This window comes from Vombatus ursinus, unplaced genomic scaffold, assembly GCF_900497805.2.
Source record: "Vombatus ursinus unplaced genomic scaffold, bare-nosed wombat genome assembly UNPS02007177.1, whole genome shotgun sequence".
Taxonomy (NCBI): Eukaryota; Metazoa; Chordata; class Mammalia; order Diprotodontia; family Vombatidae; genus Vombatus; species Vombatus ursinus.
Genome location: NW_020946955.1, coordinates 9,063 through 20,409, shown reverse-complemented (window position 1 = coordinate 20,409; position 11,347 = coordinate 9,063). Strand labels below are relative to the sequence as shown.

Below are 11,347 nucleotides of genomic sequence, written 5' to 3'. Positions count from 1 at the left end.
AAAAAGGGCTCTTAATAGAAGGTAGGATTTGATCTGGATTTTGAAGAACACCAGGGAAAATCAGAGTTGGATTTGAGGAGGGAGAGAATCCCAGGCATGTGAGACAGCTTAAAGTCACAGAGATCACACATAGATATGGGAGAGGAAATGTCAAGGTGAAAGCAACAGCAAGTAGGGAAATGTAGCTAGATTAAAGCATGCATGAAGCAGAACAAAGCATAAGAAGAGAGGGAAAAGCTAGGAAGGGGAGAGACTACAACAAACCTTAAATGGCAAATGAAGATTTTATACTTGATTCTAGAGGTAAATGGGAACTTCTGGAGTTTATTGAGAGTGAGGGGAGACAAGATCAGACTCAGGCTTCAGGAACATCACTTTAGAAACCGAGTGGAGGATGGATTTGAGTGGCAAGAGATTTGAGACAGAGAGACTAATAAGAAGTCTATTATAGTAGTATAAGTGAGAGGCAATAATGATTTGAAATAGGGATTTAAAGGCATAGAGGTGAGGAAGGAATACATTCCAGACTTGAGGACAGCCTGTGCAAAGGCATGGAGATGGAATGTAAAAGGCAGTGAACACAGCAAGAGTATATGAAGAGGATTGTTAACACATGCTCCGCCCAGCCTGAGGAAGAAAAAGAAGAATATGGCAGCCTCCTCTGTGTGCCAGGTTGTTGGAGCCGCAGCTTGGGCCTTTTTCTGTGCCTGTGGCTCACCTTCTCTATTACAGTTGCCCACAAATTGTAGAACAGCTACCTTTGTTCAGACTCTCCAGGCAACTCAAGTCACCATGCTGGGCAATGGGCTCCGGATGGCTTCTGAGGACTCTAGCCAACATACCTGTACAGTGGGAGTTTGGATAGGTGTTGGCAATTGCTATGAAAATGAAATCAACAATGGAGTTGGCTACTTTGTGGAACACTTGGCATTCAATGGTACATAGAAGTGTCCTGGGAAAGCACTGGAAGAAGAAACAGAGAAGATGGGTGCCCATCTAAATGCTTACAGCACTCAGGAACACACTGCGTACTATACTAAACACTGAGTAAAGACCTTCCTAAAGCTGTTAAAATCTTGGGTGACATTGTGTAGAACTGCAGCTTGGAGGACTTCCAGACTGAGAAGGAGCAAAATGTGATTCTTCAAGACATGCAGGAGAATGACAACTCCTTGAGGAATGTGGTATTTGACTATTTTCATGCCACTGCTTACCAAGGCACTCCCCTTGCGCAGGCTGTGAACGGACCCAGTGAGAATGCCAAGAAATTGTCCATGCAAGACTTGGCTGAATTTATTGATACTTACTACAAGCCCCTTTGAATGGTGCTGGCTACTGCAGGAGGTGTGGGGCACAATCAGCTAGTGGACCTTGATCTGTCCCCATGGCATACACTGAGGATACGATGCCTCTCCCTTCATCCTGCTGCTTCACAGGCAGTGAGATCCGTCACCAGGATGATGCTATGCCTCTATCTCATGTGGCTATTGCAGTTAAGGACCCAGGCTGGGCCAACCTTGATAATATTGCACTCTCAGTAGCCAACTTGATCATTGGTCACTATGACTGAACCTATGGAGGGGGTGTGCACCAGTCGAGTCCATTGGCATCTATTTCTGTGGTGAACAAGCTCTGCCAGAGTTTCCACACCTTCAACATCAGCTACTCAGAAACTGGCTTGTTTGGCAGCCATTTTGTCACAGATAGAATGAACATAGATGATATGGTATTCTTCCTTCAGGGCCAGTGGATGCGTCTGAGTACCAGTGCCACTGAAAGTGAGGTGATGAGGGGCAAAAACATCCTGAGGAATGCTTTGGTGTCTCATCTGGATGGTACCACCCCCATGTATGAAGTCTTCTGACTTATGGCTACCACATACCTTTGTCAGAATGGGAGAGCCAGATCTCGGGGATTGATGCCAGTGTTGTGCAGGAAGTCTGCTCCAGTGCCCCACAGAGGCTGCAGTGGGTCCCATTGAACAACTCTCTGACTATAACCGTAGTGGCATGTTCTGGCTGCGATTTTAGGGGTCACACCCATTTGAGGGTGGGAGCTGGAGATCTAGGTCCTTGGAGGTGCTCTGCCCAGGAAGACTCCCTCCAAACACATCTGTCTGATAATAACCACCCAGTTTCTTGGGTGAGCAGTACTGTCTCAGATCATGTTTAAATAAAAGTAATTTAAATTGGATAAAAGAAAAGAGTGTATGAAGAGGAATATAAGGAAGTCAATCTGGGAAGACAGACTGGTGCTAGTGTGACTTCATGGTTTAAATGCTTCAAGATACACCAAAGACAGCAAAGCCCTAAAGAAGTGGTGCACCTTGACAAGTCTCCATAATTTGTACATATATACACATATGTGTGTATATAGTTTCCATTACCCAACTAATTCACTCCATATTAGCTTAGACTGAAATTTTCATTCTAAAATGCTCAAAATTTAGTTTCTGTTAATCATACTAACAGAGTGTCTCAAATGGAAGATTCAAAGCTATTTGAGATCCCACACAGCATGACTACTCTAAGCTCAGATAAATGTCACTTCAGTCCTCAGTTTATTGCATCATGAACCATTAATTGCTTCAGTATTTTACAGTGCTGCCGTTGCCTTTCCAAATACTTCAGACATATATCCCCAAAGTATCTGCCGGTCAGCCATTCTTTATGGATCCTTTTTCTCTAGTCATCTGTCCATCTGATTCACACTAATAGTTTCTCATTAAAAAAAAAACAAACTAATATTCATTTATTTTAAACATTCTTTTCTTTTTAAAATTTTAATTTCAAATTCTCTCCCTTCCTCCCATCCCTCCCCTACAGAGAAGGCAAGCAAAATGATATCAATTATACATGTTAAATCATGTAAAAACATTTCCATATTAGCCATCTCTCTCTCTCTCTCTCTCTCTCTCTCTCTCACACACACACACACAAGCAACAACAACAACAACAACAACAAAAGAAAGTGAGGAAGTTATACTTCAATTTGTACTCAGTACACTAGTTTTTTCTCTGGAGGTAGATAGCATTTTTTCATCATGAATCCTATGGAATTATCTTGGATCATTGTATTGATCAAAGTAGCTGAGTATTTCACAGTTGATCTCATTACAACATTACTATTACTGCATACAATGATCTCCTGGTTCTTCTCACTTCACTTGGCATCAGTTTACATAAGTCTTACCAAGTTTTTTCTGAAATCACCCCCTCATCATTTCTTACAGTGAAATAGTACTCCATCACAATCATGTGCCAAAACTTGTTCTGCCATGCTCCAAATGGAAAGTATGCCCCTCAATTTCCAATTCTTTACTACCACAAAAAGAGATGCTATAACTATTTTTGTACATATAGGTCCTTTTCCTTTTTCTTTGATCTCTTTGGGGTACAGATCTAGTAGTAGTATTGCTGGGTCAAAGGATATGCACAGTTTTATAGGGCTTTGGGCATAGCTCCAAATTGTTCTCAAGAATGACTGGATTAGTTCATAACTCCACAAGCAGTATGTTAGTGTACATATTTTTCTCAACTCATACAGCATGTCATTTCTGAAAGATGTGAGGTGGTATCCAAAAGTTATTTTAATTTGCATTTTTCTAATCAATAGTGATTTAGAGCATTTTTTCATATGACTATATAGATAGCTTTGATTTCTTCTTCTGAAAGCTGCCCATTCATATCCTTTGGCCATTTATTAATTGAGGAATGGTTCTCATTTTTATAAATGACTCAGTTAAATGAGACCTTTGTCAGAAAAACTTTCTGCAAAAAATTTTGATGTTACTTAAAAGGTACTATGCTATCTTTCAGCAAAATGTAGTTTCTCTGATTATTTAGGTCCATTTTTGCTTTTGCTTTGTCTAAGATCATGATTGTTACCTGTGCCTTTTTTTTTTTTTTACTTTAGCTGAAACATAACAGATTCAGCTGTTTCAAGTATGACTCTTGTAAACAACACATTGTTGGATTCTGATTCTAATCCATTCTGCTATCCACTTGCACTTTGTGGGTGGAACTCATCCCATTCACATTTATAGTTATGATATATATTTCCCTCCATCCTATTTTCTTCTGTTTATTCTTCTCCTTCTTTTTATTTTGTCCTTCCTCAAAAGTCAGTTTTTGCCTATGACTACTGCCTCCCTTAATTTCCCTCCCTTTTGTTACTCCCTAAGAAATATAATAATTTCTTATATCCTCCCCCTCCTATTTAACTCGAATCAGATAGATTTCCATACCCAACTAAATGTGTATATTTTTTCCTCTTTGAATCAATTCCAATAAGAATGAGCTTCAAGCATTGCTCCCCCCACCATTTCCCCCTCCACTGTAAAAGCTTTTCCTTGTATGCTTTTTTATGTGAGAAAAACTTCCCCATTTTGCCTCTCCTGTCCCCCTTCTCCCAATGCAACTTTCTTTTTCATTCTTTCACTTTTTTGGGGGGGAAGGATCATTCCAACATAATTGACTCCCACTGTCTATGTAGACCCTTAATAATGATAAGAGTTCTTAGGATTTACAAGTATCACTTTCCTATACAGAAATGTAAACAGTTTAAACATATTAAGTCCTTGTGATTTCTCTTTCATGTTTACCTTTTTATATTTCTTGAGTTTTATGAGTTTTGAGTTTGAATGTCAAATTTTCTATTCAGCTATGTTGTTTTCATCAAGAATGCTTTCTTCTATTTCATTAAATATCCATTTCCCCTCTTGATGTATTATACTCAGTTTTGCTGGAGAGGTCATTCTTGGTTATAATACTAGCTCCTTTGCCTTCTGGGCTATCATATTCCAAGCCCTCTGTTCCTTTAACACGGGAACTATTAAATCTTGTGTGATCCTGACTGTGGCACCATGGTATTACCACTCATTTCTGACTACTTTACAATATTTTCTCCTTGACTTGGGAGCTCTGGTATTTGGCTATAATATTCCTGAGAGTTTTTATTTTGGGATCTCTTTCAGTAGGTGATTAGTGGATTCTTTCAATTTCTATTTTGCCCTTTAGATCTAAGATATTGGGGCATTTTTCTTTATGATTTTTTTTGGGGAGCTAGGCAATGGGGTTAAGTGACTTGCCCAGAGTCACACAGCTAGTGTCATGTGTCTGAGGCCGGATCTGAACTCAGATCCTCCCGACTCCAAGGCCGGGGCTCTATCCACTGCACCACCTAGCTGCCCCCTCCTTTATGATTTCTTGAAATATGATGTGTAGGCTCTTTTTCTTATCATGATTATTAGGTAGTCTAATAATTTTTAAATTATCTCTCCTTGATCTATTTTCCAGTTTAGTTATTTTTTCAATATTTCACATTTTCTTGTGTCTCTTCATTCTTTGGACTTTGTTTTACTGTTTCTTGATATCTCATGGAGTTGTTAGTTTCCACTTGCCAAATTCTAATTTTTAAGGAATTATTTTCTTCAGTGAGCTTTTGTACCTCTTTTCCATTTTGCCAATTCTACTTTTTTTGGGGTCTGAAAAATCTTTTATTTTTTTAAAAACATTTTTATTAAAAATTTTGATTTCCAAATTCTATCCTTCCTTCCCGCCCTGAGATGGTAAACAATCAGATATAGGTTATACATTTGCAATTATGTAAAACACTTCCATATTGGTCATCTTATGCAAAAAAACTCAAAAGAAAAAGAAAGTGAAAAATAGCATGCTTCAGTATGTATTCAATCAATATCAGTTCTTTCTCTGGAGACGGATAGTATGTTTCATCATTAGTCCTTTGGGATTGTTTTGGATTATTGTATTGCTGAGAACAGGTAAGTCATTCACAGTTCATCATCAAACAATACTGCTGTTACTGTGTACAATGTTCTCCTGGTTCTGATCACTTCACTATGCATCAGTTAATTTAAGTCTTTCCAGGTTTTTCTGAAATCATTGTGCTTGTCATTTCTTATAGCATGATAATATTTCATTACAATTACATACACAGTCTGTTTAGCCATTCCCCAATTAATGGGCATCTTTTTGACTTATAGTTCTTAGCCACCACAAAAAGAGCTGCTATAAATATTTTTGCACAAATATGTCCTTTCCCTTTTTTATGGATGTCTCTGGGATATTGCTGAATCAAAGGGTATGCATAGTTTTATAGCCCTTTGGGCATAGTTCCAAATTGCTCTCCAGAATGGTTGAATCAGTTCACAACTCCACCATTATTAGTGTATAAGTGTTCCAGTTTTCCCAAATCCCCACCAACGTCCAACATTTTCCTTTTCTGTCATATTAGCCACTTGATTCTACTTTTTAAAGAGTTCTTTTCTTCAGTGAATTTTTGTGCCTCTTTTACCACTAGGCCAATTCTGTTTTTTAAGGTGTTACTTTCTTCATTACTTTTTTGTGCCTCCTTTGCCAACTTGTTGACTCTTTTTTCATAATTTTCTTGCATCATTCTCATTTCTTTTCCCAATTTTTCCTCTACACCACTCTTATCTCTTTCTTTAACTCTTCTGAGAATTCTTGTTGAGCTTGTGTCCAATTTGCATTTGAGGTTTTGAATGTAGCTGTTTTCACATGGTTATCTTCTGAGTTTGGGTCTTGAGTTTCCCTGTCACCATATTAACTTTTTAAGGTCAGGTTCCTTTTTTTTGTTGTTTGCTTATTTTCCCAGCCAATTTCTTGATTTTGAACATTATATTAAAGTTGGGCTCTCTTTACCTGGGAGTGAGGACGTACTGTTCCAAGCTTCAGGCTTTTTCATGCTGCCATTTTTAGAGCTAGTTCTGGGGGGGTTCTACAAGTTTTTGGTGCTTCCAAAGTGTTGCAGTCTAGGGAGAGTGGTGATCACTGCTCTCCTGGTCTGTGCTCTGGTCTTTACCCATGAAGGGCCTCTCTTCCCAGTCCTGTAGCCACAAGCAGTAGCCCTCCTCTCCACCTTGGAACTGTGACCAAGGCTCTTGCTCCCTTGTGGCCAATCACAAGTACTCTTATCTGCCTTGGAACTGTGACCTAGAACTGCTTATGGGCAACAGAGTTGCCAATCAGTGCCAGCTGCCCCAGTGCCAGGAAAGGGTCACCATAATCTGACTAGTTGTCCAACCTGCTTGCCATCTCTGGGCTGAGACCTCCCAAAGCTGCTGCTACCACAGTGCAATGCCAAAAGTGGGTGCTCCAAACAGGCCTCCACCTCAGTGTCACAGACGTCTCCTTCCAACCTTTTAAGTTTTCTTAGACTGGAAAAACATCTCACCCCTAACATTTTGTTGGCTCTGCCAATACAAAATTTGATGAGGCATTATTCTGAAGTTCTTTGAAGGAGAATATTGGGAGAGTTCAGCTGGGTTGCTGCCTGTACTCGACCATCTTGCCTTCATCCTCCCACCGATAGTTTCAGATGTATACTTCACTCTACTGACATAACTCTATTCTAATACGGGACAAACAACTACCTCAGAAAAAAGTTTAACTATGTAAATATTTTCAAAGATAGTTGTAGCCAAATGCTAGAGAACTCAAGGGTTCTTAGTATCTGAAACTATATTGGTACTAAGCAACACTATTACAATGTTAATGTCCCTTATCAACAGGGCAATATTATATTTAGACTATGTATATATTACCACTCTTCAAATGCTGGGCTCATAAAAGATGGTGTTATAAAGTCAGTGATCATCACAATATTTCACATGCTAAAAAAGTCTACGATAATTCAAACTTTATTTAAAGAAAAAAAATTTAAGTTCATGTCCTAGACTTTTCTCAAGATGGCACAATATGGGGGGGTGGAGCCAAGATAAGAGAGTAAAAGCAGTGACTTACTTGAGCTCTCCCCCAAATCCCTCTAAAAACCTGTAAAAAATGGCTCTAAAATTTTAGAGCAGCAGAACCCACAAAAGAGTAAAACAAATTTCCAGCCCAAGACAACCTGGATGGTTGATTGGAAAGGTCTATTGCGCCGGGCTGGGAGAGGAGCACAGTTCAGCACTGGCCACGCAGGCAAAGATCAGGCCTCAGTGAACCTGGAGCAGGCCTCAAGGGACTGAAACGCAGGCAGCTGTGGCAGTTTCCAGACTTCTCAACCCACAAATGCCAAAGACAACTTAGAAGGTCATTAGGAAAGGTCTATAGACCTTGGTGAGAAAGGAGCTTAGTCTCAGCCCCTGGGTGATTGATAGCTGCTTCCTGAGCTCTCGGTCAACAGACAGAGGGGGAATCAAGTGGCTGATCAGAGGGAGATTGAAGGGATCTCTTTGCTGGTGATGAGGCAGGAATCTCTTGCTTTGCCTGTGCTTAGATCTGGGTAACAGTTCTGGGTGGTGGTCCTGGGGCAAGAAGGAGCACTGGCATGGTGGAGCTTGTAGTGGCAGTGGAGAGGAATTCTTCTCACAGTTCTAAGGCAGAAAAGAGTGCTTGTGGTCACTCACAGACCAGTGCACAGGCCAGGAAAGGAGTAAACACCTTGGCCTTCATCGTATCACCTTGAAAGAACTGAAAATTTACAGGTTCCTAGAAGTTTCTCTAAAAACAGTTGCACAAAATCCCCAAAGTTTGGGGCAGTACATTCTCCACACTGGAAGCAGAACCCTACCTTAACAAAGAGTTTAAAACTCAGGTAATTGGCTGGGAACATGAGCAAACTGTGCAAAAAAAAAAAAAAAAGTCAGACCATAGAATCTTACTTTGGTGAAAAAGAAGATCAACACATAACAGCCAGAAGACAACAAAGTCAAAGCTCCTAAGTAAGAGAAGTAGAGGGAAAAGTGGGAAGAGAAATGAGAGTGATAAAAGAAAGTTATGAAAAACAAGTCAACAGCTTGGTAAAGGAGACCCAAAAAAATACTGAAGAAAATAACACCTTAAAAAATAGACTAACCCAAATGACAAAAGAGGTCCAAAAAAGCAATGAGGAGAAGAATGCCTTAAAAAGCAGAATTGGCCAAATGGAAAACAAAGTCCAAAAGTACTTCCTTAAAAATTAGAGTGGAGCAAATAGAAGCTAGTGACTTTATGAGAAATCAACACATTATAAAACAAAACCAAAAATATGAAAAAAAAATAGAAGACTATGTGAAATATCCCATTGGAAAAACAACTGACCTAGAAAACAGATCCAGGAGAATTTAAAAATTATTGGACTATCTGAGAGTCATGCTCAAAAACAGAGCCTAGACATCATCTTTCAAGAAATTATCAAGGAAAACTGCCCTGATATTTTAGAACCAGAGGGCAAAACAGAAATGGAAAGAATCCACCAATCACCTACTGAAAGAGACCCCAAAGGAAAACTCCTAGGAATATTGTAGCCAAATTCTAGAGTTATCAGGTCAAGGAGAAAATATTGCAAGCAGCCAGAAAGAAACAATTCAAGTATTGTGAAAACACAATCAGGATAACACAAGATTTAGTAGCTTCTACATTAAGGGATCAGAGGGCATGGATTATGATATTCTGGAGGTCAAAGGAGCTAGGATTAAAACCAAGAATCACCTACCCAGCAAAACTGAGTATAATCCTTCGGTGGGGGGGAAATGGACATTCAATGAAATAGAGGAGTTTCAAGCATTCTTGATGAAAAGATCAGAGCTGAACAGAAAATTCAACTTTCAAATACACGACTCAAGAAAAGCATGAAAAGGTAAACAGAAAAGAGAAATCAAAAGGAACTTATTAAAGTTGAACTGTTTACATTCCTACATGGAAAGATGATATTTGTAACTCATGAGACCTTTGTCAGCACTAGGGTAGTTGGAGGGGAAAAAAATGTATGTAGGTATGTATGTATGTGTATATGTGTATATATATATATATATATATACACACACACACACACACACATATATATACATTATATATATACACATATGTATACATATATATATAGAGAGAGAGAGAGAGAAAGAGAAAAAGAGAGAGAGAGAGGGCACAGGGTGAACTGAAGATGAAGGGGGTGATATCTGGAGAATAAAATTAAGGGGTGAGAGAGGCTTAGAATGGGAGAAAGAGAAAGAGAGGTGCAAAATGGGGTAAATTATCTCAATAAAACACAAGAAAAGGCTTTTATAGTAGAGGGGAAGTGGGAGAAGGTGAGAGGGAATGAATGAATCTTATTCTCATTGGATTTGGCTTGAGGAGGGAATACCATACACACTCAATTGGGTATGGAAATCTATCTTACCCTACAGGAAAATAGGGGGGAAGGGGATAAGAGCAAGAGGATAATTGAGGGGAGGGAAGATTAGGGGAGGGGGTAATCAGAAGCAAATACTTCTGAGGAGGGACAGGGTCAAAAGAGAGAATAGAATAAATGGGGGACAGGTTAGGATGAAGGGAAATAGAGTTAGTTTTCCACAACATGACTACTATGAAAGTGTTTTGCATGACTACACATGTATAACCTGTATTGAATTGCTTGCCTTCTCAGAGGTAGAGAGGGAGGAAGGGAGAAAATTTGGAACCCAAAGTTTTAAAAACAAATTTGAAAAATTATTTTCACATTTAATTGGGAAATAAGATATACAGGCAATGGAGTATAGAAATATATCCTGCCCTATAGGAAAACAGAAGGAGAAGGGGATAACAGAAGACAGGGGAGATAGAGGGGAAGGCAGATTAGGGGAAAGGGTATGCAGAATGCATGCCATCTTGAGGGAGAGGGGCAAGATGGGGAGAAAATTTGGAATTCAAAATCTTGTGAAAGTGAATGTTGAAAACTAAAAATAAATAAATTAATAATAATAATAATAATAAAAGATGGCACAATATATGGGAACAGTAAGCCCAGTTCTAACACAGTTATTACAGCAAGAGTATAAAAAGGGTCCCAGCCTGACTAATGATCACGAAGTTCAAGGAGAAACTACAGTAAATGTGTTTTTCTATCCAATGTCTGCACAAAGAAATAACTAGATGCTTGTGGGTACCAGGGAAAGGGTACAACCAGGAAAGCCTGGCCTATGAGCATAAGTCATGGAAACCTGCCATCATATGGACCAGGGAAAATGCAGGGGAAGACCTGGAGATGGAAGGCATGTCACTATCACCTTGCATCAGACTTCCAGCACACCAGCCTAACCCTTAGGTACTTGAAGACCACAGAGCTCATTATCCAGAAAATAGAAATCAGGATCAAAAATGCCCTGCTATTTCTTGCAAAATTACACAGATGCTGGCCCTATCATGAAGTTATAATTCAGGAAGTAAGGCCAGAAAAATGACTAACAAAAACCACTAAGAATAAAGAAATATTATAGATGCAGGGATAACCAAAACAGAAACGCTGGAAAAGAGAATAACTATAACATTTACAAGCAAAGCTCTTAAATAAACCACAGATTTGCCACAAGTTCTACGGGAATTCCTGGAAGGAATGAATTAAGAATTTA

General features: G+C 39.2%; 1 pseudogene; it reads left to right on the top strand.

Moving 5' to 3' along the window:
- Nucleotides 1–648: 648 nt before the first annotated feature.
- On the top strand, nt 649–2,030 carry LOC114033433 (annotated as a pseudogene).
- Nucleotides 2,031–11,347: the final 9,317 nt, after the last annotated feature.